This window comes from Bos javanicus, chromosome 20, assembly GCF_032452875.1.
Source record: "Bos javanicus breed banteng chromosome 20, ARS-OSU_banteng_1.0, whole genome shotgun sequence".
NCBI classification, from domain to species: Eukaryota; Metazoa; Chordata; class Mammalia; order Artiodactyla; family Bovidae; genus Bos; species Bos javanicus.
The window spans coordinates 13,055,382-13,079,908 of record NC_083887.1 but is presented as its reverse complement, the minus strand read 5'-3'; positions in this window follow the sequence as shown (position 1 = coordinate 13,079,908).

Here is a 24,527-nt window from a genome sequence, read left to right as displayed (position 1 = left end):
AGAAAAATCAAATCAACAAAATTAGAAATGAAAATGGAGAGATCACAACAGACAACACAGAAATACAAAGGATCATAAGAGACTACTATCAACAATTATATGCCAATAAAATGGACAACGTGGAAGAAATGGACAAATTCTTAGAAAAGTACAACTTTCCAAAACTGGACCAGGAAGAAATAGAAAATCTTAACAGACCCATCACAAGCATGGAAATTGAAACTGTAATCAAAAATCTTCCAGCAAACAAAAGCCCCGGTCCAGACGGCTTCACAGCTGAATTCTACCAAAAATTTAGAGAAGAGCTAACACCTATCCTGCTCAAACTCTTCCAGAAAATTGCAGAGGAAGGTAAACTTCCAAACTCATTCTATGAGGCCACCATCACCCTAATACCAAAACCTGACAAAGATCCCACAAAAAAAGAAAACTACAGGCCAATATCACTGATGAACATAGATGCAAAAATCCTTAACAAAATTCTAGCAATCAGAATCCAACAACACATTAAAAAGATCATACACCATGATCAAGTGGGCTTTATCCCAGGGATGCAAGGATTCTTCAATATCCGCAAATCAATCAATGTAATACACCACATTAACAAATTGAAAAATAAAAACCATATGATTATCTCAATAGATGCAGAGAAAGCCTTTGACAAAATTCAACATCCATTTATGATAAAAACTCTCCAGAAAGCAGGAATAGAAGGAACATACCTCAACATAATAAAAGCTATATATGACAAACCCACTGCAAACATTATCCTCAATGGTGAAAAATTGAAAGCATTTCCTCTAAAGTCAGGAACAAGACAAGGGTGCCCACTTTCACCATTACTATTCAACATAGTTTTGGAAGTTTTGGCCACAGCAATCAGAGCAGAAAAAGAAATAAAAGGAATCCAAATTGGAAAAGAAGAAGTAAAACTCTCACTATTTGCAGATGACATGATCCTCTACATAGAAAACCCTAAAGAGTCCACCAGAAAATTACTAGAAATAATCAATGACTACAGTAAAGTTGCAGGATATAAAATCAACACACAGAAATCCCTTGCATTCCTATATACTAATAATGAGAAAACAGAAAGAGAAATTAAGGAAACAATTCCATTCACCATTGCAACGGAAAGAATAAAATACTTAGGAATATATCTACCTAAAGAAACTAAAGACCTATATATAGAAAACTATAAAACACTGGTGAAAGAAATCAAAGAGGACACTAATAGATGGAGAAATATACCATGTTCATGGATTGGAAGAATCAATATAGTGAAAATGAGTATACTACCCAAAGCAATTTATAGATTCAACGCAATCCCTATCAAGCTACCAACAGTATTCTTCACAGAGCTAGAACAAATAATTTCACAATTTGTATGGAAATACAAAAAACCTCGAATAGCCAAAGCGATCTTGAGAAAGAAGAATGGAACTGGAGGAATCAACTTACCTGACTTCAGGCTCTACTACAAAGCCACAGTTATCAAGACAGTATGGTACTGGCACAAAGACAGAAATATTGATCAATGGAATAAAATAGAAAGCCCAGAGATAAATCCACGCACATATGGACACCTTATCTTCGACAAAGGAGGCAAGAATATACAATGGATTAAAGACAATCTCTTTAACAAGTGGTGCTGGGAAATCTGGTCAACCACTTGTAAAAGAATGAAACTGGACCACTTTCTAACACCATACACAAAAATAAACTCAAAATGGATTAAAGATCTAAACGTAAGACCAGAAACTATAAAACTCCTAGAGGAGAACATAGGCAAAACACTCTCCGACATACATCACAGCAGGATCCTCTATGACCCACCTCCCAGAATATTGGAAATAAAAGCAAAAATGAGCAAATGGGACCTAATTAACCTTAAAAGCTTCTGCACATCAAAGGAAACTATTAGCAAGGTGAAAAGACAGCCTTCAGAATAGGAGAAAATAATAGCAAATGAAGCAACCGACAAACAACTAATCTCAAAAATATACAAGCAACTCCTACAGCTCAACTCCAGAAAAATAAACGACCCAATCAAAAAATGGGCCAAAGAACTAAATAGACATTTCTCCAAAAAAGACATACAGATGGCTAACAAACACATGAAAAGATGCTCAACATCACTCATTATCAGAGAAATGCAAATCAAAACCACTATGAGGTACCATTTCACACCAGTCAGAATGGCTGCGATCCAAAAGTCTACAAATAATAAATGCTGGAGAGGGTGTGGAGAAAAGGGAACCCTCTTACACTGTTGGTGGGAATGCAAACTAGTACAGCCACTATGGAGAACAGTGTGGAGATTCCTTAAAAAACTGGAAATAGAACTGCCTTATGATCCAGCAACCCCACTGCTGGGCATACACACTGAGGAAACCAGAAGGGAAAGAGACACGTGTACCCCAATGTTCATCGCAGCACTGTTTATAATAGCCAAGACGTGGAAGCAACCTAGATGTCCATCAGCAGATGAATGGATAAGAAAGCTGTGGTACATATACACAATGGAGTATTACTCAGCCATTAAAAAGAATACATTTGAATCAGTTCTAATGAGGTGGATGAAACTGGAGCCTATTATACAGAGTGAAGTAAGCCAGAAGGAAAAACATAAATACAGTATACTAACGCATATATATGGAATTTAGAAAGATGGTAACAATAACCCGGTGTACGAGACAGCAAAAGAGACACTGATGTATAGAACAGTCTTATGGACTCTGTGGGAGAGGGAGAGGGTGGGAAGATGTGGGAGAATGGCAATGAAACATGTAAAATATCATGTAGGAAACGAGTTACCAGTCCAGGTTCGATGCATGATGCTGGATGCTTGGGGCTGGTGCACTGGGACGGCCCAGAGGGATGGTATGGGGAGGGAGGAGGGAGGAGGGTTCGGGATGGGGAACACATGTATACCTGTGGCGGATTCATTTTGATATTTGGCAAAACTAATACAATTATGTAAAGTTTAAAAATAAAATAAAATTGGAAGAATAAAAAAAATAAATAAATAAATAAAAAATAAAAAAAAAAAAAAAAGGAAAAGCTATGGTAAGAAAAATATGCCATGACCTGTGGTAAGAATTGATCTGAAGTTTCGGCATAAAAACTTGTTCTATATATATAAGCCAGGTAGGTCAAGTACCTGCTGAATACTTACACATGTTAGCACTTTGCCGGCTACTCTGGGGAAAGACAGAAGAGAGATTAAATGCTATGAGATGCTTCTGCCAACGTGAAAAAACCTAGACATACTACAATTAGAGCCCACGACAGTGGGTTTTACAAGAATTAACCATGCTGTGCCAACTAATAATATTAGCTATGGACATCAGGGATGAACTCACACCTGGAAATATTATATATTATTTGGTTCCAATTTGGATGAAATCTTTTCATTATTCCAACCACTCAGTTGTTTGTGTTGCCTGGAATAAGAGCTTTCAAGGAAGCTTAGCACTCCTGTCCTGCTTCAATTATAAACTCCTTGCCTATGGGGGCTTCTTTCTCTGGCTCTAAGTACATACCTGTAAGGCCCTGACCAGGCAGCTCCTGGTCATATAAAGTGTGATGGGACAGGGTGGCTCATTCTGGGTGCAGCACTAAGGTGGCTCCCCCTTTACGGTGCTGTTCTCCAGCTCTGGACGCAGACATCCCCGTGCCTACACCTTTCGGCCGAGCCTCATCTGTTCTGCCTCTCCTCTCCTCTGCGTGGAGGAGGTTGGCCGCCTGCTTCCAATTCTGTCTCCTCCCCTTGATGGCCTATAGTGCCTCTTTCCCGAGATACCAGCAGGTCTTTTAAACACCACTGACACCTGAATCCACTGTATCCTGGATTACTGCACTGTGATAAGTGGCAGAGGAAGAAAATCTTTTAAGTGACTGTTCTCAGGGGCCCAGTGGTAGTGTTCTGCTCTGCCTTTACCTGTGGCTTTTCCTCAGACTCCTGGCAACTCATTTCTTTTTCACCCCTACATACACTCCCTGGACAACCTCATTCACACCTCTGGATTCCACGTCTCTGTTTTCTCTGATGAACGCCTGGTTCCTCTTCCAGGTTTCTGAATGCGGACTTCTCAGGGATCTCAGTTGTAATCCACAGAGGCTGGCTTGAGCAGAAATGTGAATTATTAATATCGAAGAAATATTGTATATTAATAGCTCTCAGAATTGTTGGCAAACTGAATAACAAGACTGAGAAAATGGACTGGGAGAAAGGGAAGCCAGAGTTACTCTCCCTCCCTTCTTAAAGTCACTGGTCATCAAATCCTATGGATTATGCATTATAAATGTTTCTTAAATACATATCCTTTTAATTTAATTTTCTTTTATTTTTTAAATTTATTTTTGATTGAAGGATAATTGCTTTACAATGTTGTGTTGGTTTCTGACGTACCTCAACATGCATCAGTCATAGGTAGGCATATGTCCCTTCTAGCTCTTGAACCTCCCTCTTACCTCCCACCACATTCCACTCCTCTAGGTTGTCACAGAGCCCTGGTTTGAGCGCCTTGAGTCATACAGGAAATTCCTCCTGGCTATCTATTTTACATATGGTAGTTTATGTATTTCCATGCTACTCTGTCCATTCATCCCACCCTCTTCTCCCCACCACCACTGTGTCTACAGCTCTGTTCTATACGTGTCTGTCTCCATTACTGCCCTGCAAAGACGTTCATCAGTACCATCTTTCTAGAGTCCATATTATGTGTTAGTATACGATATTTACTTTTCCTTTTCTGTCTTACTTCATTCTGTATAATAGCCTCTAGGTTCATCCACCTCATTAGAACTGACTCAAGTACATTCCTTTTTATGGCCAAGTAATATTCCATTGTATATATGTACCATAGCTTCTTTATCCATTCATCTGTTGATGGACATCTAGGTTGCTTCCATGTCCTAGCTATTGTTAATAGTGCTGCAATAAACATTGGGATGCTTGTGTCTTTTTCAATTATGGTTTCATCAGGGTGTATGTCCAGTAGTGGGATTATTGAGTCATACAATAATTTTATTCCTAGTTTTTTAAGGACTCTCTATAACTGTCCTCATAGTGGCAGCATCAATTTATGTTCCCACCAAGACTGCAAGAGGGTTCCATTTTCTCCACACCCTCTCCAGCATTTCTTATCTGTAGATTCATTCTGCCCACTGTGAGATGATATCTCATTGTAGTTTTGATTTGCATTTGTCTAATAATGAGCAATGTTGAGCGTCTTTTCATGTGTTTATTAGCCATCTGTATGTCTTCCTTGGAGAAATGGCTGTTTAGGTTACTCTGTCCACTCTTCCATTGTTTTTTTTTTGTTGTTGTTTTTTCTGGTATTGAGTTACATGAGTTGCTTGTATGTTTGGGAGATTAATCCTTTGTCAGTTATTTTGTTTGCTGTTATTTTCTCCCATTCTGAGGGTTGTTTTTTCACCTTGTTTATAGTTTCCTTTGCTGTGCAAAAGCTTTTAGGTTTAGTTAAGGCCCACTTATTTATTTTTGTTTTCATTTCCATTACTCTAGAAGATGGGTCATAGAAGACCTTGTGTGATTTATGTCAAACAGTGTTCTGCATATGTTTTCCTTTAAGAGTTTTTGTAGTTTCTGGTCCTACATTTAGGTCTTTAATCCATTTTGAGTTTATCTTTATGTATCGTGTTAGGAAATGTTCCAGTTTCATTCTTTTAGCTGCAGCTGTCTAGCTTTCCCAGCACCACTATTGAAGAGGCTATCTTTTCTCCATTGTATATTCTTGCCTCCTTTGTTGAAGATAAGGTGCCCAAAGGTGTGTGGGTTTATCTCTGGGCTTTCCATCCTGTTCCATTGGTCTATATTTCTGTTTTTGTGCCAATGACATAGTGGCTTGATGACTCTAGCTTTGTAGTATAGTCTGAGGATTGATTCCTCCAGCTCCATTCTTCTTTCTCAAGATTGCTTTGGCTATTTGGGGTCTTTTGTGTTTCTATATGAATTATGAAATTTTTTGTTCTAATTATGTGAAAAATGGCATTGGTAATTTGATAGGGATCACACTGGATCTGTATATCACATTTGGTAGAATAGTCATTTCCACAATATTGATTCTTTCAACCCAGGAACATGGAGTATCTCTCCATCTGTTTATGCTGTCTTTGATTTCTTTCATCAGTGTCCTCTAGTTTTCTGTATACAGCTCTTTTGTCTCCTTTATTCCTAGGTATTTTATTCTTTTTGTTACAATGGTAAATGAGATTGATTCCTTAATTTCTCTTTCTGATATTTCATTGTTAGTGTATAGGAATGCAAGTGATTTCTATGTACTAATTTTGAATCCTGTGACTTTACTGAATTCATTGATTAGCTCTAGTCATTTCCTGAAAGTATTTTTAGGGTTTTCTATGTATAGTATCATGTCGTCTGCAAACATGATAGTTTTACTTCTTTTCCAGTTTAGATTCCTTTTATTTTGTTTTCTTCTCTGATTACCATAGCTAGGACTTCCAAAACTATTTTGAATAATAGTGAAGACAGTGGGCACCCATGTCTTATTCCTGATCTTAGAGGAAATGTTTTCAGTTTTTCACCATTGAGAATAATGTTTGCCGTGGTTTATCATATATGGCCTTTTTATGTTGAGGTAGGTTCCTTCTAAGCCCATTTTTGAAGAGTTTTTTTTTTCCCCCATAAATGGGTGCTGAATTTTGTCAAAAGATTTTTCTGCATCTATTGAGATTATCATATGGTTTTTAATTACATTGATTGATTTGCATGTATTGAAGAATCTTGCATCCCTTGGATAAACCTGACTTGATCATGATATATGATCTTTTTAATGTGTTGTTAAATTCTGTTTGCTAGAATTTGTTGAGGATTTTTTTTTTATATTCATCAATGATAATGTCCTATAACTTTCCTTTTTTGTGCTGTCTTTACCTGATTTTGGTATCAAGGTGATGGTGGCCTCATAGAATGAGTTTGGAAATGTTCCTTCCTCTGCAGTTTTTTGGAAGAGTTTCACAAGAATAGACATTAGCTCTTTTCTAAATGTTTGATAGAATTCACCTATGAAGCCATCTGGCCCCAGGGTTTTGTTTTTTGGGAGATTTTTGATATTCTCTTAAAAAATTTTCTCAGACCCTTTCTTTTTCACTTCTTCTTCTGGGACCCCTATAATTTGAAGGTTGGTATGTCTGGTTCCAAATAGGAAAGGGAGTACGTCAAGGCTGTATATTGTCACCCTGTTTATTTAACTTATATGCAGAGTATATCATGAGAAATGCTGGGCTGGAAGAAACACAAGCTGGAATCAAGATTGCCGGGAGAAATATCAATAACCTCAGATATGCAGATGACACCACCCTTATGGCAGAAAGTGAAGAGGAAGTAAAAAGCCTCTTGATGAAGGTGAAAGAGGAGAGTGAAAAAGTTGGCTTAAAGCTCAACATTCAGAAAACGAAGATCATGGCATCTGGTCCCATCACTTCATGGGAAATAGATGGGGAAACAGTGGAAACTGTCAGACTTTATTTTTCTGGGCTCCAAAATCACTGCAGATGGTGAAATTAAAAGACACTTACTCCTTGGAAGGAAAGTTATGACCTACTTAGATAGCATATTCAAAAGCAGAGACAGTACTTTGCCAACAAAGGTTCGTCTAGTCAAGGCTATGGTTTTTCCTGTGGTCATGTATGGATGTGAGAGTTGGACTGTGAAGAAGGTTGAGCGCCGAAGAATTGATGCTTTTGAAGTGTGGTGTTGGAGAAGACTCTTGAGAGTCCCTTGGACTGCAAGGAGATCCAACCAGTCCATTCTAAAGGAGATCAGCCCTGGGATTTCTTTGGAAGGAATGATGCTAAAGCTGAAACTCCAGTACTTTGGCCACCTCATGTGAAGAGTTGACTCATTGGAAAAGACTCTGATGTTGGGAGGAATTGGGGGCAGGAGGAGAAGGGGACGACAGAGGATGAGATGGCTGGATGGCATCACTGACTCGATGGATGTGAGTCTGAGTGAACTGCGGGAGTTGGTGATGGAAGGGAGGCCTGGCGTGCTGCGATTCATGGGGTCGCAAAGAGTCAGACACAACTGAGCGACTGATCTGATCTGATGTTTAATATTGTCCCAGAGGTCTCTGAGACTACCCTCAACTCTTTTCATTCTTTTTCCTTTTTTCTGCTCTTTAGCAGTTATTTCCACCATTCTATCTTCCAGCTCACTTATCCATTTTCTGCCTCAGTTATTCTGCTATTTTTTTAACTTTAGCAATTGTGCATTATTAGGGTATTTTTAATTTCAGTAATCGTGTTGTTCATCTCTATCTAGTCTTTATTTCTTCTAGGTCCTTGTTAAATGTTTTAATTGATTCTTGCATTTTCTCCATTCTATTTTTGAGATTTTAGATGATCTTTACCATCATTACTCTAAATTCTTTTTTAGGTAGTTTGCTTATTTCCTCTTCATTTATTTGGTCTTTTGGGTTTTGCCTTGTTCGTTTGCACTATATGTCTCTCTTTACATTTTTTCCTAACTTACTGTGTTTGAGGTTTCCTTTCCCCAGGCTTTAGGGTTGTATTCCTTCTTCCTTTTGGTTTCTGCCCTTGGTGGGCGAGGTTGCCAGTGATTAGAGTAAGCTTCGTATTGGGAGGGACTTGTGCCTGTGTTCTGGTGTGACAAGGTGCTTTGTTTTTTCTCCCCCTTATCAGCAGGGTTGTGTGAGATGGTATGTTTTGGAGTGTCTGTGGGGATCCTGTCTGCTGGTGATTGGGGTTGTGTTTGGGCTTGCTTGTTATTTGGGTGAGACATCCTGCACTGGGAGCTGCTCGTAGCTGGGTGCTGCTGGGTCTCACAGGCGGAGGCCTTCAGGGGCGTTCTCACTAATTAATACTTTTTGGGGTCAGGAGTTCTCTGGCTGTCTAGTGTCCTGGACTCAGTGCTTCCACTCGAAAGGCTCAGCCCAGATCTCTAGTCAGGTAACCAAGATTCCACAATCCTCGTGTTAATGGCATTAAAGAGGATTAAAACAAACACTCAAAAACAAAACAACAAGAAGCAAGAGAAACCCCAGACAAATGGTAAATACAAAATCAGACAAATGAAAACAAAGGAACACACACACACATATACACACACACACACACACACAAAACCAAACAGTCCAAGGAAAAGAAAGTACGAGAGTAACCCAACAAGCAAAGGAAACCAAAATGATATCAACCAATTAAAACCAAAACACAAACCTAAAACCAAAACCAAAGCAGAGTGCCAAGTGAAGAATAAAGCAAAGGAGGAAAACAAAACGTGGTGAAGTAGAGAAAGAAAAGGAAGAAAAGAAAAAAAAATAGAAAATTAAAGTTAAATAGAAGTATATAAAAAAGATTTATGCATATTAAAGAATAACTACAGCAGGAAAAGAACAATAAGAAAAGCAAACACATAAATAAAACAAAACCAAAATTTAAAAAAGAAAAATTCCACGGAACCACAAAAAGCCAGCACAGAGATAGAAGTATATAAAGGAAATAAAAAGTGTGATTTAAAAAAATGTTCTCAAAAGTTTAAATAGAGTTAACAGAAAAAAATAAATTCAACAACTGGAGCAAAAGAGAAAAGAAAAAATAATCCAGAACCAACAAGTCAAAATATAGGAATAATAATAAATGTTTTTCTAAGATCTCAGTTGTCAGCATTCTTTCCCTTGCCGTAAGTCACAGTATACTTCTGCCTCCTAGGATATCCTCCAGTACTGGACTGGTCTCTGGACCTGTTGTGGGGACAGCTCAGACTCTAACGTGGCCCTACATTAACCTTGCCTTCAGTGTCCGCAACCGCCAGATCTAGTGCATTTTCTTTTCTGTAGACACAGTCTGCCTAGTTGATTGTGTGGATTTAAACTGTAGCTCGTACAACTGGTGGAAAGGTTTTTGATCTTCTTCCTTACCCACACTGCCCCTGGAGTTCAGCTGTGGTTTTATCTGCATGTCTGCATGTGGGTCATCCACAAGTTTACTCCTGAGGCTGCTCTGGAAACTTGGGTTTGCCCCAGTGAGGTCCGTGTGTGGACATGGGGCAGCTGCTTGGATTGCAAGGACCCTGGTAGTGCCAGATACACAGGGGAGCTGCTGGCCATGGGAGCAGGAGATATGGTGCTATTAGGGTATTTTTCCCTAGCCTCTGGCAGCTCTGGTCCAGTGAGGATTGAGCATGGAGGTGGCGCAGCTGCTTGGATCACGGGGACCTTGGTGGCACCAAGTGTGCAGGATGACAACAGCCTCAGGCTCAGGAGCCATGGCACTATAGAGTCTTTTTCTAGCCTCTGGCAGCTGGTGTCCAAAGGGCCTCCCTGGCTGGAGTCCTTCTCTATTGCTCGGCACATCAGGCACTTAAAGGGCCACCCTCTCTGGGGTCTTTCTCTATTAGTCAGCTGCTGGTGCTGGCACGTGGCGAGAGGCTACAGTGATGGCTCCACCCCTACACATGACTCAGCAGTACTGCCTTGCTTCCATGGCTGCCCAGCTTTCTTCCAAAGGCATTCGGCACCACAATCTCCTCCCTCACATCCCCTCCAGCCGTCTCCCCACAGTCAACAACAGGCCTCACTCTGGAAATGCTCTCCAATTCCTAAGCTCCAGCTCCCAGATACCATGTGTTCCAGAGGACTTGCATCCCTGTCTGGGCTATGTAGGGCTGCAGCAAGGATTGTCTTTGTGATTCTTACCCCATTCAAACTGTCACAGATCAGTTGCTGCACTCTCTACAGCCCCACACTCTTCCCCTTTGTCCTAAACAATTGCTGTGCTGTAGGGGTCTGAGCTCTGCTTCAGTTCCCCCACCCCCTGGGTTCAGGTCCAGTCCTGCTCACTCTCCTCTTTTTCCCTTCCTCCATCCTACCAAGTTTTGTATGCATCCGTATATTCCTTTCCAGTGGTCAGGGACTCCTGCCAAATCTTAGCTGTATTCTATGAGATCTTCTGCATCTGAAGGTATATTACTGATGCATTCAAGGAGAGAAATGTGCTCCACATTTACCCACTTCTCTGCCATCTTCTCTCTGCAGTGCATCTCATTTTCTGAAAGCCCTCTGCACGGCTTTCAGCAGATCCTTACAGCAAATTCAAAATTCATCATTTCTTGTCTAGATTACCCAGGTGCTCCCTAACTATTCTCACAGCTTCTGACACCACCCCAAGGCCCTTGTTAGAGTTGCCATCCCATTTTTTATGGGATTATTTGACTGCCTCTTCTTATTTTCTAATTCTACTTTCTTCAGCTTTGTTAATCTCATCTTTTCAGCTATCTAAAGGTAGAACAATGAGAGAAGCATCTCTAGATAAATGGAATTAAGTTGTATCATGACAGCTTAGATTACCACTGTCTGCGTTTTCTCACTCTGAGATCAAGAATGCTCCTCTTTAAAAACTGACTCTTAGGAAAGAGTAAACTGAAAGGAAAAGATGAGAGGCCAGGTATATCAACTTTGTTATCTGCTCTGGACTTTGATTATAACATGATGCTTATTCTCATTGTTGAACTCAGGTTGCAGTAATAGCTTCCTAGACGGTATCTAGTGGGCCACAGCTCCTAGCATATATTCTTTTATATTTCCAGACTATTGAATCTAGGCTATACCTATGCTTCTGTTTAACCAATAGCATTTGGGAGAAATGACCTTATGTTGGTCCTGGGTCTTGGGAAGACTTGGCAGATTTTACTTCTGTGCTTTTGGGCATCCTGAGCTGCCATATTGGAAGTCCAGCTACGTTGCTGGAGAGATTACATGGAGATACCTGCTAGAGAGGCCATATGGAGAGGACAGGCCTGGAAATTACATAGGGAGACAGCGAGTCCCAACTGTCCCATGTCCCAGCTGTACCCAGCCTTCCAGTTGTCTCCACCAAGGCATCAGTCATAGGAGACAGCCACCATGGATGTTCCAGTTCAGTCAAGTCTGCAGAGGCCCACAGCCTCAGCTGATATCATGTAGAGCAGAACTTTCCAGATGAGCCCAATCAATGTGCTTAATTATAAGGGTAATGCATGGTTTTTGTTTAAAGTCACTGTTTGGAAGTGGTTTCTTACACAGCAATAGATAACTGAAACAGGGATCATTGATTATATGTGTGGTCCTGTTTAATTATTCATTTAGGTGAACTTCACTTCCAGGCATGTAGTATGTTTTTCCATGGGTTATATTAACTGTTCAATGCTGAATCCCTCTAGTTCAGCATCGGCACAAGGCTCTGACTTTGTTTTTTAAAGATGGACTCACATGATGGCCCTTATCAATATTTGAAGCCCAGAAAAGCACACACATGACAAACTCACAAGCTTCGGGCTATAAATTTAATTGACCAGATTCTTCCTGCTCTTTCCTCCATCAGACTTAGTGTAGCACAATTACCTTGACTCGTGAAGATAGTTGTTTAAGACTTGAAATAATTGATCTGAAATTCCTTTGGAAAGAAGTAAGGAAAATGATAAGCAGAAGAGGAATGAAATTTTAATTTGGAGAAATTTTATGCACTAAGAGAAAAATAAATAATGTCCATCATACTTAAAGATGCTATCATTTGACCCACTGACAGCATGGACTGAATGCTGTATAATGGTGATATTATATTCCCCCTTGTATAGATAGAATGGAGTTGCCATTGGGAAGCAGCTGGCTGGCCAGGGACTTTGTTTCCCCAAACCTTCTATACCTAGATGTGGCCATGTGGCTAGTTCTTACCAGTGGGAAAGTGGAAGTGATGTCTGACGAACCAAGGCTTTTCAGAAGTCATTATGCCTTTTCTATGCTGTCTCTCTCCCCTTGTGCCAGCTGGATATAAATGACTTCAAGGCCTTGGGGATGGCAGAACTCCCAGATGGAAGAAATGTGCATGTCTGAATCATGGCGAGGAGGAGGATCATTTGCCAACTAGGACCAAGCATTGTAAAAGTTACCTGGAAGAAATACACATCTTTTGTGTTTGAGCTTTCAAAAACTCAAGGTTTATTTGTTATAGCAGCCAGCATTCCCCTAATGAATATAGTCATTCATTCATTTGAAAATTCATTTAATTTTTTTCATAGACGAGATCACTGCTTGTTTTGAAATTGTGGATATGTCCATTTATTTTCCTTAGCCTCAGTTGTCACATCTATAAAATGGGACTAATGGTATATACTTCATAGGATTATTGTCATTCTTAATAAGACATTGTAGTATCTCATTTATTGAGCATTATCATGTGTCAGACCCTGTGCTAAACACTTCACATAACTTATCTCACTGAATCACCTCAATAGTGCTATGATATGTTCTATTAATTTCATGTTTCTCAAATGATAAAAAAAAAGAAGCTTAGAGAGGTTAAGTACCTCTCTGATGTTTCATGGCCAGTAATGGCAGAGTTGGGCTTTCAACCGAGGCAGGCTGACTTCATAGACCACATGCCTGAGCTCTAGCCTGCTCTGATTAGGACCAGAACAAAGCCTGACACATAATAAATGCACAATAGACATGAATTCTATTTTCCTTCCACTTCAAGGAAAGAAGCGGTATAGACTTAAGAATAAATGTGTCCAGTTTTGGCGAAGTGCACAGCACATACACACAAACACACACACAGACTTACACAGCCTTACTTTTGTTTACACTCATATTTGGCTTGGTGTGTTCCAATTAGAAGTAAACTAGAATTACTTATGTTCACTGCATACATAGGTCCTCTCAATTGAGAATATTATTATTTTGTGCTCATAGCCCAACTTCAGCTTGCATGATCAAAAGAAGTAGCAAGAACACTGAAGAAATGAATCCCAAAATGACTAATGCATTTTAAAGTTGCTTGTGAAACATTCATGTTATCGACCTGCTGGATGGAAATTGACAGAAAACTCAGCTCAGAATGGACATAACTCCAGGAATCCAGGAATTCTGGGTCCCTGAAGTCTTTCACATTTCACTTAATATACCACATATTTCTTGAAGCAAGCTAGTTTAAAACATCCAGTCTGAGGTATATCTTAGAAATAGACTGACCTTTATAGTTTTGGTCATGTGGAATTTTATAAAGCTGAAATACATTTCAAAAATTACAGTCCATAGTAGGAGTGCTAGTACTTTCTCTAAAGTCATATCAGCTAGTATTAGATTGTCTACGGAATCAAGTTCAGAGTGCTTTTTCAAAACGGTACAGTAATTTTCCCCATTCTAATTGCTATACCAAGAGTAATTTGTCTTCTGGGCTTTGGAGCTGCTGAACCACTTTCTTCTTTCGCTTGAAGTTTCATCAAGGCAATATGCTTAATCAATGTTTGCTGATGTTTATGGTCTAATGCTTACTGACAGCAGGTGCAAAGAAAAAAAGAGTACATCCCCATCTGCATAAAAATCTTTCTTAAATTCCCTAGCATGCTGTTCTGCTGTAATTTTAGTAGACAGGTGATTTTTCACGGCACCTTCACGAGTCGTTTCCCCCTCCATGGCTGGCTCCGTTTTCTTACCTGCTGTTCCCAGAAGCTGTGCTCTGACGCGCACCACCGCGTGGTAGCTCCTTTCAGGGTCTCTACTGAGCTTGAGATGAACTCTCCTTGGTGCTTCATTTCCACAGTCTGGTCCAGAAAATAGACTCTATCCCTGAGTAATTTAGAAGCTGTTGTTAATGCAACAGTTAAGCCAAACCAGAGATGGGGTTGTACCTTTTGGATAACAGCAGAGACCCTAAAAGAGCTTCAATGACCCAAAGGATCTATTTCCAATGATATACAATGGAAAGGAATTTAACCAAGGGAAGTCCATTAACCTTAATGATAAGTCACTTGGATAATTATCCATCAAGGCCCTGGAAATGTGCATCTAACTACAGCCTCCTCCTCATTATTTGTTTACTGAAGCCAAAGGAGGTGGCTCGCCTTTCTGCTCCCCATTAAGAAAGGGTAGTTTGTAAACTGAAGATTGTGTGTACGATGCTCTGGGCAGGCATTTTTTTCATTTTGGATTCTGCATTTCAGTTGGTCTTAGATCTTTTTAGGCAAAGAATACAGTTTATTATCCATTTCTCTGAGGAGGGGAGAAAAGGAGGAGGGTTTAGCCTGATGGAGAGATTCCTGTTGACCTCTCTGGCTTATCAGTGTTTCTGTGTCTATTCCTGTTCTGCCAGTATACAAGGGTGCACTGAAAATCATTTGAGTGTTAATGTAGATTTTTAACTTTAAAGTGGTATATAAAGTTAAGGCATTGTTTTACTCCATAGAATTAGAATTTTGGTAGCACCATGCGTGGACTGCAAACGTCTTTGGAACTCAGGAAACGACAACAAAGACAGCAAAACTAAACCACAATATTAAATGACTGTTTATTTAGCTTGCTGTTAAGATGTGGAAAATATACAACTGCCCTAAGCAGAAGCCCTCCAAAGATTCCCTGAGGATATGATAGACATTTTAAAATGTAACCTGGTTGTGAACACATCACTGCCAAGATCCCAGTGCCTCTCTCCTGCCTCGCCCTACCCCCAGCACACACATTATTTCTAAAACATTACATGATGATCGTGCTAAATCAGCTTTAAAAATAAGAAAAAAGAGAAAAAGAGATGGGGAGTGGAAATCTAGCCCCTCAGGGGGTTCAAAGTTCAGACATAAAACGACAAGCGAGAGAGAATTAAACAAAGCCTAGAGAGAGAAATCGCAAAACAAGATGCATCAGAACCAATAGAAATTCAAGATCAATTGTGTCAGCAGATCAAAGGCAAGACCCAGCCTAGTGAGGAGTGTTAGCTCTCATCAGGGGAGACATATCCTACTTGCTAGAGTGAAATAGACACTTTGCTTCTCTATGGTGATCAGGCTGACTTTCGAGTAAAGATAACCAAACTGAGCAAAACAGATACATTTACATGTAGATTGGGATTAGAAACTGAGGGAAAAACATATTAGCCCTGTAAAAGATGTTCTAGAGAGTTTAGACCCTAGAGATTTTAGAGGCTAGAGTTCATCATCTCTATTAAAGGAACTGTTCTGCCTAAACAGAATCTAGATCCCATTGACAGGTATTTTGCAGGAAGATTCCCTCTGACTGCTTCCATGAGTAACCCTTAGTGCTTATCTGGCAGATAAGCAAAAAACCTGTTCCTCCATTTAAATTTAGCAGACTTAAATAAATGTATTGTTGGCTGAGAATCAGGACCATGGAGTGATGGTAACAGTCATGGTAGAAAGACTTGGCAGGAGCAACTGCACAGATTTGTCCAGACTCTATTTAGAGACCTGCATGAGATGGAGGGTGATAGACTGCCAGTACTGTCTAGCTGCCAGAACCCTGTATTCATCTCAATGCTGAAATATTTAAAACAACGCTCAAAATGAACCACACTGTTCATGCAGTACAAGTGATATGCATACCTACATAAGCAAAAATTTTACCAAGTAGGACTGTGACATTGAAGTCTTCTGAATGTTTATCTTTTTGGTTAAGATAAGAAACAGTGCTGTCTTACCAAGATAAGACAAGGGACCATATTCCTGATGGCCCACAGTCAATAGTAAAATAATCTGTGATTCCTAAGGAACAGAATGGTGTAAACAGAGCTAAAGCATTGCGAACAACTGTGATTAAACAGATGATTCAAATGCAATAGAACTGTTATATCTTGGTTATCGACAAGCAAATAGAGGAAAATGGGATAGTTTGGCTGTTAATTGAATATCTGTATAAGCTCTGTAATGATCATTATTGGGAAGTAAATTATTATCACCATAGGGTAATGGAGAAAACTAGCCCACAGAACAGTAAGATTGGCCCATCTGCTCTACAGAATGGGGAGATGTATTTTGGATGATCATTCAGTTTCTGATCTGTTGGTTAGCTCATTGTAGCATAGTACCTGACTCCTGCTAAATACATATTAAGGTATAATGGAATCAATTTGCTGTGCACCTGAAACCAACAAGTTGTAAAACAACTGTACTCCAATAAAATTAAAATAAAAAATACATATTAGGATTTTTTTTTTTTTTTTACTGAGATAGTCCTATCAGTCCATAATAGGTTGATGTGGAAAATTATCTCCTTGAGACTCCAGACAGGTAGTCCTTTCTCAGGCCCTCCAAAAATCTATCAGTTAATAAAGTCTAGGCAGAAACCTTAAGATTTCAGATGAAACTTGGACTTTATCTTAATTTCTTTGGCTTGAATAAAGAGAGGATGGTGAATCATCACTTAGAATAATTTCTTCAGTATAAAATATATAACACCCACAGCAACCATCTAAAACAGTTCTCACTTGTGAATGAGGATCCAAAAGAGAGATTAAATGAACAAATGAGCTAGCTAATTTATTCTCAAAGTATTTTCAAACCTCTCAATCAGATTGTGGATTCATCCATTGTTCCTTAAAGTGCTTTAAATTTTTGCTTTATATAGTTAAACACTATATTATTATATGCATAAAACTATAAAATAATTTTTCTTTCTGATGAATATTTTATCATTATAAAGTATTCCTCTTTAGTCTAATGCTTTTTGTCTTAAGTTTTACTTTCTCAGATATTAAAATAGTCACAGTATTTTTATTTCGGTTAGTGTTTGTATGCTATATATTTTTCCATTGTTTTGCTTTTGATCTTTATATATCCTTATTTTTGATATTACCTCTTTTAAGCATCATATTTTTGTTTTTTGTAAATATTGGCTGGTTACTTTTTTTGTCTTTTAACCGAGACATTTGGTTCACTTCATGTATATTGAAATTTAAATCTACCCTCTTACTTTATTGTTTCTATTTCCATCTTTCATGCCACTCTTCAGGTTGATTTGTTGCTGTTCAGTCGCTAAGTCATGTCCAGCTCTTTGCAACCCCATGAATTGCAGCATGCCAGGTTCCCCCATCCTTTACTATCTCCCAGAGTTTGCTCAAAGTCATGTCCATTGAGTTAGTGATGCCATCCAACCATCTTATCCTCTGTTGCCCTCTTATTCTCTGCTTTCAGTCTTTCCCAGCATCAGGGTCCCCTCCAATGAGTCAGCTCTTCACATCAGATGGCCAAAGTATTGGAGTTTCAGCTTCAGCATCAGTCCTTCCAATGAATATTCAGGATTGACTTCCTTTAGAATTGATTATTGCTAATAATCCTTTAGGACTAAGATTATTAGCAAGTGTGATCTCCTTGTGCTGCCCAAGAGACTCTCAAAAGTCTTCTCCAGCACGACAGTTCAAAAACATCAATTCTTCAGTGCTCAGGCTTCTTTATGGTCCAACTCTCAAATCCGTACATGACTACCAGAAAAACCATAGCTTTGACTAGACAGACTTATCAGCAAAGTGATGTCTCCGTTTTGTAATATGCTGTCTAGGTTTGTCATAGCTTTTCTTCCAAGGAGCAAGTGTCTTTTAATTTTATGGCTGCAGTTACCATCTGCAGTGATTTTGGAAATCAAGAAAAAAAACCTGTCACTGTTTCCACTTTTTCCCCATCTATTTGCCATGAAGTGATGGGACCAAATGCCATGATCTTCATTTTTTGAATGTTGAGTTTTAAGCCAGCTTTTTCACTTTCCTCTTTAACCCTCATCAAGATGCTCTTTAGCTTCATTTGAGTAGTTATTATTTCATTCCTCACCCTACTTCCTAGCTTGGTAGCTGTTCTGGTTATCTATTGTGGTTTAAAAAACCACCTTAAAATTTAAGAGCTTACAATAATCACTTTAGTTTTATCATGATTTTGTAAGTCAGAGACTCAGGAAGGACTTGAGTAGCTCATTTCTGATTCACATGGCACAGCTGTAGGATTAACTTCTTGGATGGCTTCTTGTATACCTGATACATGATGGTGCTCCTTGGCTTCTCTTTTTCTTTTTTTCTCTCTCTCCAAAAATTCCATTTTGTAGAGTCTCTTTACTTTGCTGGCTTTAGAAAAGGCAGAAGAACCAGAGATCAAATTGCCAACATCCGCTGGATCATTGAAAAAACAAGAGAGTTCCAGAAAAACATCTATTTCTGCTTTATGGACTATGCCAAAGCCTTTGACTGTGTGGATCACAATAATCTGTGGAAAATTCTGAAAGAGATGGGAATACCAGACCACCTGACCTGCCTCTTGAGAAATCTGTATGCAGGTCAGGAAGCAACAGTTAGAACTGGACATGGAACAACAGACTGGTTCCAAATAGGAAAAGCAGTCCGTCAAGGCTGTATATTGTCACCCTGCTTATTTAACTTATATGCAGAGTACATAATGAGAAATGCTGGGCTGGAGGAAGCACAAGCTGGAATCAAGATTGCCGGGAGAAATATCAATAACCTCAGATATGCAGATGACATCACCCTTATGGCAGAAAGTGAAGAGGAAGTAAAAAGCCTCTTGATGAAGGTGAAAGAGGAGAGTGAAAAAGTTGGCTTAAAACTCAACATTAGAAAACTAAGATCATGGCATCTGGTCCCATCACTTCATGGGAAATAGATGGGGAAACGGTGTCAGACTTTATTTTTCTGGGCTCCAAAATCTCTGCAGATGGTGACTGCAGCCATGAAATCAAAAGACGCTTACTCCTTGGAAGGAAAATTATGTCCAACCTAGACAGTGTATTGAAAAGCTGAGACATTACTTTGCCAACAAAGGTTCGTCTAGTCAAGGCTATGGTTTTTCCAGTGGTCATGTATGGATGTGAGAGTTGGACTGTGAAGAAAGCTGAGCACCAAAGAGTTGATGGTTTTGAACTGTGGTGTTGGAGAAGACTCTTGAGAGTCCCTTGGACTGCAAGGAGATCCAACCAGTCCATCCTAAAGGAGATCAGTCCTGAGTGTTCATTGGAGGGACTGATGTTGAAGCTGAAACTCCAATACTTTGGCCACCTGATGCGAAGAGCTGACTCATTTGAAAAGACCCTGATGTTGGGGGGGATTGGGGGCAGGAGGAGAAGGGGACGACAGAGGATGAGATGGTTGGATGGCATCACCAACTCGATGGATATGAGTTTGAGCAAGCTCCGGGAGTTGGTAATGGACAGGGAAGCCTGGCATGCTGCATTCCATGGGTTATAAAGAGTTGGACATGATTAAGGGACTGAACTGAAACTGACTAAAGCGTCATGAGCTGTTTATAAATTTTGGAGATTATTCCCTTATTGGTCACATCATTTGCAAATATTTTCTCCAAACTTGTGGGCTGTCTTTTCATTTTGTTTATTGTTTCCTTTGGTATGGTAGGGTTTTTAGTTTTTAAAGGAAGCTCCATATTGTTTTCCACAGAGGTTGCACCAATCTGCATTCCCACCAACAGTTCTCTGTTCTCCACATCCTCACCAACACTTGTTATTTCTTGTCTTTTTGTTTTAAGAATAGCCATTCTAACAGGTATGAGGTGATAACTCAGTGAACACTTTAAATCCCTCCATTCTTACATATATGCTATTGTTGTCATGTATTTTAAATTCTATATCTAGTTTAATAACATAAGAAATTATTATTACCATTTTAAATAGTATTCCTTGATATTTTTCCATGTTTACTCTTTGGTTGCTTGTCATTCTTCCCTGTATCTTTGAGCTTCTAACTAGGATCACTTTCATTTCATGCCCTATAATATGTGTCTGCCAGCAACAAATTCCCCCCACTCCCAATTTATCTTTTTATATCAAATTATCTATGAGAGTGAGTGAGTGAAAGTCACTCAGTTGTGTCAGGCTCTTTAAAACCCTATGGAATGTAGCCTCCCAGGCCCCTCTGTCCATGGAATTCTCCAAGCAAGAATACTGGAGTGGGTTGCCATTCCCTTCTCCAGGGGATCTTCCCCACCCAAGGATTGACTTGGGTCTCTGGCATTGCAGGCAGATTCTTTACTGTATGAGCCATTGTTGCATGTTGCTCAGTTGTATCCAACTCTTTGCAACCCCATGAACTGTAGCCTGCCAGGCTCCTCTGTCCATGGGATTTTCCAGGCAAGAATACTGAAGTGGGTTGCTATTTCCTTCTGAGCCATCACGGAAGCTCTTTAATTATCTATATTCCATTTTTATTCTTGAAGGGTGTTTTCCCCTACGTATAGAATTTTAGTTTTCAGGTATTTTCTTTGAGGATGTCAATCTATCCTGTCTTAACTTCCATTGTTTCTGGAAAGAAGTGTGATGTCAATCTAATTATTGCTTCTTTAAAGTTCATATTATTCTTTTGCTAAATTCAGACTTAAATTGAAGAAAGTAGGGAAAACCACTAGGTCATTCAGGTATGACCTAAATCAAATCCCTTAGGATTATACAGTGGAAGTGAGAAATAGATTTAAGGGCCTAGATCTGATAGATAGAGTGCCTGATGAACTATGGAATGAGGTTCATGACATTGTACAGCAGACAGGGATCAAGACCATCCCCATGGAAAAGAAATGCAAAAAAGCAAAATGGCTGTCTGGGGAGGCCTTACAAATAGCTGTGAAAAGAAGAGAAGCGAAAAGCAAAGGAGGAAAGGAAAGATATAAACATCTGAATGCAGAGTTCCAAAGAATAGCAAGAAGAGATAAGAAAGCCTTCTTCAGCGATCAGTGCAAAGAAATAGAGGAAAACAACAGAATGGGAAAGACTAGAGATCTCTTCAAGAAAATCAGAGATACCAAAGGAATATTTCATGCAAAGATAGGCTCGATAAAGGACAGAAATGGTATGGACCTAACAGGAGCAGAAGATATTAAGAAGAGATGGCAAGAATACACAGAAGAACTGTACAAAAAAGATCTTCATGACCCAGATAATCACGATGGTGTGATCACTGACCTAGAGCCAGACATCCTGGAATGTGAAGTCAAGTGGGCCTTAGAAAGCATCACTACCAACAAAGCTAGTGGAGATGATGGAATTCCAGTTGAGCTATTCCAAATCCTGAAAGACGATGCTGTGAAAGTACTGCACTCAATATGCCAGCAAATTTGGAAAACTCAGCAATGGCCACAGGACTGGAAAAGGTCAGTTTTCATTCCAATCCCAAAGAAAGGCAATGCCAAAGAATGTTCAAGCTACCGCACAATTGCACACATCTCACACACTAGTAAAGTAATGCTTAAAATTCTCCAAGCCAGGCTTCAGCAATATGTGAACTGTGAACTTCCTGATGTTCAAGCTGGTTTTAGAAAAGGCAGAAGAACCAGAGATCAAATTGCCAACATCCGCTGGATCATGGAAAAAGCAAGAGAGTTCCAGAAAAACATCTATTTCTGCTTTATTGACTATGCCAAAGCCTTTGACTATGTGGATCACAATAAACTGTGGAAAATTCTGAAAGAGATGGGAATACCAGACCACCTGACCTGCCTCTTGAGAAATCTGTATGCAGGTCAGGAAGCAACAGTTAGAACTGGACATGGAACAACAGACTGGTTGCAAATAGGAAAAGCAGTACGTCAAGGCTGTATATTGTCACCCTGTTTATTTAACTTCTATGCAGAGTATATCATGAGAAATGCTGGACTGGAAGAAACACAAGCTGGAATCAAGATTGCCAGGAGAAATATCAATAACCTCAGATATGCAGATGACACCACGCTTATGGCAGAAAGTGAAGAGGAAGTAAAAAGCCTCTTGATGAAGGTGAAAGAGGAGAGTGAAAAAGTTGGCTTAAAGCTCAACATTCAGAAAACGAAGATCATGGCATCTGGTCCCATCACTTCATGGGAAATAGATGGGGAAACGGTGTCAGACTTTATTTTTCTGGGCTCCAAAATCACTGCAGATGGTGACTGCAGCCATGAAATTAAAAGATGCTTACTCCTTTGAGGGAAAGTTATGACCAACCTAGATAGCACATTGAAAAGCAGAGACATTACTTTGCCAACAAATGTCTGGCTAGTCAAGGCTATGGTTTTTCCTGTGGTCATGTATGGATGTGAGAGTTGGACTGTGAAGAAGGCTAAGTGCTGAAGAATTGATGCTTTTGAACTGTGGTGTTGGAGAAGACTCTTGAGAGTCCCTTGGACTGCAAGGAGATCCAGCCAGTCCATTCTGAAGGAGATCAGCCCTGGGATTTCTTTGGAAGGAATGATGCTAAAGCTGAAACTTCAGTAGTTTGGCCACCTGATGCGAAGACTTGACTCATTGGAAAAGACTCTGATGCTGGGAGGGATTGGGGGCAGGAGGAGAAGGGGATGACAGAGGATTAGGTGGCTGGATGGCATCACTGACTCGATGGACATGAGTCTGAGTGAACTCCAGGAGTTGGCGATGGCCAGGGAGGCCTGGCATGCTGCGATTCATGGGGTCACAAAGAGTTGGACATGACTGAGCGGCTGATCTGATCTGATCTGATATGATTATTCTTTTGGTTGCTTTCAAGATTTTCATATTTGTTTTATGGAATTTTGCTTGCTTTCAGCAGTTTCATTATGATATACCTTGTGATTTTATACAGAATTATAATGCTTGACATTTGTAGAGCTCCTTGAAAATTAGGCTTAGTGCTTGTCATTATTTCATTATTTGGGGAGAAAATTCTCAATCCTTATCTCTGTAAATACTGCTATGCCTTTATCTCTCTTTTACCCTTTAGTACTTCCATTACATGCATGTTAGAACTTTTTCACTAAATCCCTGTGTCTCTTATAGTGAAAATCACTCAGTCATTTTTGACTCTTTGTGACCTCATGGACTATACAGTCTATGGAATTCTCTTGTCCAGAATACCAGAATGGGTAGCCTTTCCCTTCTCTGAGGGATCTATCTTCCCAGCCCAGGGATGAATCCCAGGTCTCTTGCATTGCAGGTGGATTCTTTACCAGCTGATCCACAAGGGAAGCTCAAGAATACTAGAGTGGGTACCCTATCTCTTCTCCAGCAGATCTTCCCAACCCAGAAATTGAACCAGGGTCTCCTGCATTGCAGGCAGATTCTTTACCAACTGAGCTATCAGGAAAGCCCCATGTCTCTTATACTCATTCCTAATTTTTTTCCATTCTTTTTTTGTTTTTGTATTTTATTTTGGGTATTTTCCCTTCTAGTTCATGAATTCTTTCTTTAGGTGTCTCTAATATGCAATTAAACCTTCAATGAGTTCTTCATTTCAATTATTATATTTTTTCAGTTCTAGAATTTATATCTTGTTCTTTTAAAATATAGTGTACAAATTCCAAATGGACCTACTTATAATGTTTGTTGTTTATCTTGTTTTTAAATTACATCATCTTGTCAGTTCATGTGCCTGATAATTTTTTATTATTTACTGGACATTATCTTTTTTAAAATGTGAAAATAATTTGAAGCATAAGAGGATTTATATTTGTTTTTAGTAGACAGCAAGGGCCCAGATCACCCTCATACTAAGATAGGGATTGGGGTTATTTTAAGATAGGCTTCAGTCTAAGTGAGGGACAGGCTACTCTAGTTCACTTTTTTCCCCTAAGGTGAAACCCGTAGGAATTCTAACCAAAAGCATGGGATGTCTCCTCTTCCCTGGTGAGTCCTGGACTCTCACTTTCATTTCCTTGGTGAGGCTGACAAAGATTAGTGTTTAACTTAATTTCTTGGATGACTCTTTTAATTGCCAGATGCTCCTAGGGGAAAATCTGATTTAAATGCTGA